This window comes from Mesocricetus auratus, unplaced genomic scaffold (genome assembly GCF_017639785.1).
Source record: "Mesocricetus auratus isolate SY011 unplaced genomic scaffold, BCM_Maur_2.0 Super-Scaffold_100011, whole genome shotgun sequence".
In the NCBI taxonomy this organism is placed as follows: domain Eukaryota; kingdom Metazoa; phylum Chordata; class Mammalia; order Rodentia; family Cricetidae; genus Mesocricetus; species Mesocricetus auratus.
Genome location: NW_024429195.1, coordinates 2,797,401 through 2,803,400, shown reverse-complemented (window position 1 = coordinate 2,803,400; position 6,000 = coordinate 2,797,401).

The window sequence follows — 6,000 nt, the reverse complement described above, 5'->3', positions numbered from 1 at the left end:
TTCCCTCATAATAAAGTTGCAGTTCTGAGAGGAAAGGCATCCCAGCAGTCGGGAGCCAAGGAGTACAGTAAACCACACCACAAAACAGACCCCACACAATAGATTTCTTGAGAAAGACACAAGAGGGTGGCTGCCTCTGCTGGAGAAGCCTCAGGGACCTGAGAAGGAGACAGGTTTTAGATAGGGTTTCTTGGGGGGAGGAGTTTCCCAGGGTGGAAATTTCCAGGGTGGGGATTGGTGGGCTTTCAAATCCTGAGTTTAGGGCAAACCCAGGGATTGGTGAGATTTCCAGCTGGGGAACTGGATTTTGCTGAGTTTTCAAACCTGAAAGAGAACTCAAGACCTTTTACCCCACAGTCATAACGCTTTTTAAAATTTTCTTTTAGAATTATCTGCCTTATTTTATGTGTTTGGTGTTTTGTCTGCTGTTGTGTAACGGTTTCTTCTGAGGACTGAAACTTGCCCTCCTTAGGAAGTCCCTTAAACAGCAAGGTAAACAACCTTGAGGTAGTCCCTGAAACTGACCGGATTCAGCAGTAAGCCTCTCCACTAGGCCTCTCCCTACCTGAATGAATAATAAAAGCTGAGGGTCCCTCTCAGAGGAAATGAAGCTAATATGCAAAGACTCTGAGGCCTGGAAGAAGCAGAACCCAGCCAAGCAGATTTCAGGAGATTTAGATTAACCCTGACACCTGGAAAAGAACCCCCCCTCCCCAACCTGGTCAGCTGCCTGCAGGCTGTGTGGTGTGCCTCCAGATTCCCTGCTTTTGCGAGCGGTCACCCATGCAGGGATGGGCTTCAGTGATGCAGCTGTCTTTGAGTCATTTCTGCTCCTGCAAGTGACCCCTCACTCATCTTCCTGTAAGTAACCTAGATAAACTTGAGGCTTGCCAAGTTGGGCTTTGGTGGTATGCATGCTTTGGATTGTCGTGGGCTCCCTGTCTGGAGTGAATAGGTGTGTGTATTCTGTCTCTGCAAGGGGAAAAAAAATTGTCACATGACAGTAGCACATATGTCTTTGCACCAGGCGCATGCCTGGTGCCCATAGCGGCCAGAAGAGGTTGTTGGATCCCTCTGAGACTGGAATTACCGATGTTTGTGGGTGCTGGGGATCAAATGGAGGTCCTCTGAAGAACAGCCAGCTCTCATAGCCACTGGGCCATCGATGCGCCAGCCCCTCTTCCTCTTTCTAAAACTAAACCCTTAAGCTAAAAAATCCCATCTCCCGGCCCTTACTACTTAACCGTAAAGTTAATGAGCTCATACACAAACATGCTATACTGGTGTGTGTGTGTGTGTGTGTGTGTGTGTGTGTGTGTGTGTGTGTGTGTGTGTGTGTGTGTGTGTTACCATTTGGTTTTTTGAGACAGAGTCTCCTGTAGCCCAGGCTGGCCTCGAACTCATTATGTATGTAGCAGAGGCTTTTGAAACTCTGATCCTTCTTCCTCCATCTCCCAAGTGCTGGGATCGCAGGTGTCTTTTAATATAGCCTTTTTTTTCCCAGTGTTTTTTTTTTAAAACACTGTTTTTTTTTAAAAACACTGTTGAGGAAAGAAAATTTAAATTCCTAGACGTGGTGGCTACAGAGTGATGGTGGGGAGGGGATGCGTCACTGATTAAAACCAAGAAATTGTCACTACTGTGGTAACTTTGTGAAAGTAGGGGTGAATTATTTCCTCTGGTTTGTGACAAAGAGAGAGAATAATAACAAAATGATTACACAATGGGTAGCAAACAGCCCCTTTGATTGTATAGCCTCTTCCATTGGTACCAGAGTCAACAGAAAAATAAAACAAATAGTACCTCCAACACCTGCCACCATCACCCCTCACCGGGACTAGCTAAAAGGGAATTCAGGAGACTGGCATCTACATTAAAACTCCTTTTACCTGTGTGGTGAAGTACCTTTCCTAGAGGATCTCCTGTCATACAAGTTAAAATCTTTTATAGTAAGTCTTTTCCACTTTCCCAAGATCAAAGGACTCTTGCTGATACTTTAATCCAGTTCAGCTAAGAAATCCGGCTTGAGGGCTGGAGAGATGGCTCAGCCGTTAAAGGCTAGGCTCACAACCAAAAATAGAAGAAATCCTGTTTGAATCTCCCTGCTTCCCCAGATGCAAGGACCTCACAACAGTCACCAAAAACCCTTGACAGGGTCCCTAGATTTAAAGTTCTCAAATCGGTAAAAAAAAAAAGAAAAGAAAAGAAAAGAAAAACTATGAAAACATCATTTTTCTTAAATACTTAGAGCTGGTGGACATAATCTTTCCTACCTCCACCTCCTCACCGTCTAAGCCTTAGATTCTAAGGGATGCCTCTCATTAATTATCCTGGCACGTCTCTGCCCGGACCTCCCTTCTCAGTAGCTGCCAGATTTCTGCATACCACCCTGGCTTGATGCTGAATGTGCACTGACAATCAGGATCCCAGAAAAATCCCATAAGCAGGGTTTGATTCACCGAGGTTGATTCACGTGCCCTGTACGGATTACAACGTGCTAGGCTGTACACTGCAAAGGATTTTTAAAGAGAACTATGTTATTAAGAAATGTGTGTGCTGGAAGGAGACGTTCCCCCTCGAGAAACAACCAGTACTTTTTGATGGGGGGGGGGATAGAAAAGAGCTCTACTTAAAGTATTCCAGTTTAACCAGCAATAATACAGGGTTATGGTCAGAAGCAGGGGCCTGAAAGAGTCAGAAACAAGGCCTCTGTTTTAATCATTGCATCAGAAGGTCAAGGAACCAGACCTATGGAGGTTATCCGGAAAGAGTCACTTCCCTTTCAACACATATTTCTCCAGAGCTTGCCAGGCCAGGACCAGCCCTAGGTCATCAGCCTTGGCTGAAATATAGATAGCACTGTAGAAGTAATGAACAGGACCTGGCCTTACGACCCGACTTTCTGTATTGCTCAAGAATTTTAAGAACAAATATTAAAACCTCACATTGAACCACCAAGCAGGAGGGGGCATGTTTACCTGTCACCCCGAACTCCAGATGAGGAGACAGGGGCATGGGTGGGAAAGCTGTGCCTTGTGGTTTTCTCTGTTGATGGACGGAGTTTTGACACACTCACAAAAGTGAAACGTGTAATGAAGCCTGTGTCTTAGTTACTCAGTATGGACTGTCTGATTTGGGCAGTTTTATCTATCCAGGAATTGGGTTGGGGAGGCGGGGACTCGGCGTAATGTGTACACGCATGTGTTTAAAGGCTTTTGCAGAACTGCGATCTTGCATGCTGACAGAAATGCGCTTGTCTTCAGAGTAACCAAATAAGGATATCTGCAGCCCTTAGCAAATTGTCAGTGCATTAGGACTCTCTAGAGTAGCAGAACTTACAGGACGTGTCTCCCTATACTTATACAGAAAAGGGATTTATTAGAGTTACTTACAGACTGCAGTCCAGCTAATCCGCAAGTGACTGCCAATCAACAAAAGGTCCAAGAATCCAGTCGCTGTTCGAGCTCAGCCAGTCTTCTGTGTCCACCCGAACCCGGAAGAACTAGGCTCAAATGCCGGTGAAGGAATGGACTTGCTATGAAGTCGAGAACAAGCAGGCCAAGAGAAAGTGTCCTTCTTCCCTGTCCTTATATAGGCTCCCAGCCCAACATGTGGCCCAAAGTAGTGAAGGGCTTTCCCTAGCTCAAAAGATCTGGGCTAAAGGTGTCTCTTCCTGCCTTCAGGATCCAGATGGGAAGTAGCTCTTCTCACTGCACAACCAGCAGAATCCCTCACTGGTGTGTCCTTCTCCGGGGAGTCTCAGTTAATTCCAGATGCAGCCAAGTTGACAACCAAGAGTTACCATCACCTCTAGGCACAAAAGAAGCTCTCGGGGGGGAAAAAAACGCCAGCAACTCCTTTCACTGTTATCAGTCATAGAGATGCGTTGGCTATCTAAAGGGATGGTTGTCTTCAAGGCTCAGTTCTCACCCACCTTCTTCCCTTACCCGCAATTGTAACATCTTTAAGTGGTCCATTCTTTAAACGGGACGCTCATATTTCCTCCTGTAACAAGCCGTCGGAGTTCATTTCCCTTTTTAAGATGGCAATGTTAAAGTTGCTATATGATCCATGGGCAGATACACTTGACATTATAAATAAGGAGAAGAGACGGGCTTCGTTACGGCTTTGCTTTTGTCAATGTGTGAAAACTCCGTGGATGAACGGTGAAAAGCAAAACAAGTTTTCTCCGCACCAATCCGGCGGTTGTCTGACATGGGTGGCAGAAACCAAATTTGTGTCTGCTGAAAGAACAGGAAGTGTTATTAGCTAACTGATGAGGCACCACTCCAACACTCGTTTTTTAAATTTTAATTGCATTTATTGTTAGTCTCTCTCTCTTTCTCCCTCCCTCCCTCTCTCCATGCACATCATCCCCCCCCGCGTGTGTGTGTGTGTGTGTGTGTGTGTGTGTGTGTGTGTATTGGGGGGAGGTGTTGATGCACATCACAATGTACATGTAGAAGTCCGAGGAGAACTTTCACAAGTCTGTTCCCACTTTCCAGAGTGGGAACTACGCACTGAACTTTAGAGAGAGTCTCACTGTTAGCTCTTGACAGTGTAAAACTCCCTCTGTAGATTCGACCGGCCTCTCAAACTTAGGAATTAATGGCTTGTACCCCAGTGTAAAGGGTCCCAATGCATGGCCGTCCAGCTTCATTTTTGTGTATTGGTGAAGCAGTGTACCTTGTGACTGCTGGATAGCACAGAGTAGTAGGTTTTGCTGCAAGTAAGTTCATCGATTGAATGCCCAGCTTCTCTTAAACCCGGCTATACTTCTCATGAGATTATAGTATTTAAAAGGCAAAAAAATATGCTAATAAAAGTGAAGTTTCCCATCCTCCCACCATACCCTTCCTCCTCCTCCTCCTCCTCGTCCTCCTCCTCCCTCTCCTCCTCCTCCTCGTCCTCGTCCTTGTCCTCCTCCTCCTCCTCCTCCTTCTCCTCCTGGAGGGACTGAAGTATTTTACAGGAAACAAAGAGCAGAGCTGAGAAGAACAGAGCCCCCTTTTCCTCTAAGGGCTTCAGAGCTCCGCTCTGGGCTCCAGCTTCCAGAAAGACGTCCCACAGAGTCAGTGTCTGCTTGCTCCACCGGCTTAGACAAGACGTCTAAGGGAGGTTCATTATTCTGAATAGGAAACAACATGGGAGCTTAGAGCTGATAACATGGTTGCATCATGGAATACGCTCATTTCTATTGTGGAACTCGCTGTCCATCCTCTGCTGCCTTCATTAATTGCAGGTATTAAAGAAAAACTGAAGTAGATGCTGAGAGAAAGGGAGAAAAATGAATTGCAGAGGTTTGAAACACCTAAGGGTAGGAATTCATAACACAAGGGAACCTTTGCTGTTTCCCCACAGCTTGGAATTCCAGCGGGGTGCATCCTTTATTACCAACACGTGCTTTGCTTTGTTTTCTTAACACCAACCCCCCCAAAAATAATCCCATATGGTTTTATTTTTCCACACAAACACAGCAAAGGGGAAAGTGCAGTTAAAAAAAAAGCAAACAAACCACATAACCACGTGTTAGTTTTAAATTATTTGCATTATTGTTTTATTCATGTATGTGTTTGTTTATTTATATTCATTTTCCCAGACAGGGTTTCTCTGTGTAGCCCTGACTGTCCTGGAACTCACTCTGTAGAACCGGCTGGCCTTAACCTCAAAGATCCGCCTGGCACTTTTCTTACTGCTGTGGTCTTCACGATGCCAGCTCGTCCTACTCAACTAAAGCAAAACGAAAACAAAAAACACAACAACAACAACAACAACCAAAAAAAAGAAAGAAAAAAAAAAACACTGTGTAGTTGGGCAGAGGTGGTGCATACCTTTGAACTCAGCCCTTGGGAAGCAGAGACGGGTGGGTTTCTGTGAGTTCAAGGCCAGCCTGGTCTACAGAATGAGTTCTACAATAGCCAGAGCTACACAGAGAGAGCCTGTCTCAAAAAACAACAACAAACCTACCATGTAAGAGATGCCTTTTACTGAGCCTAGTTG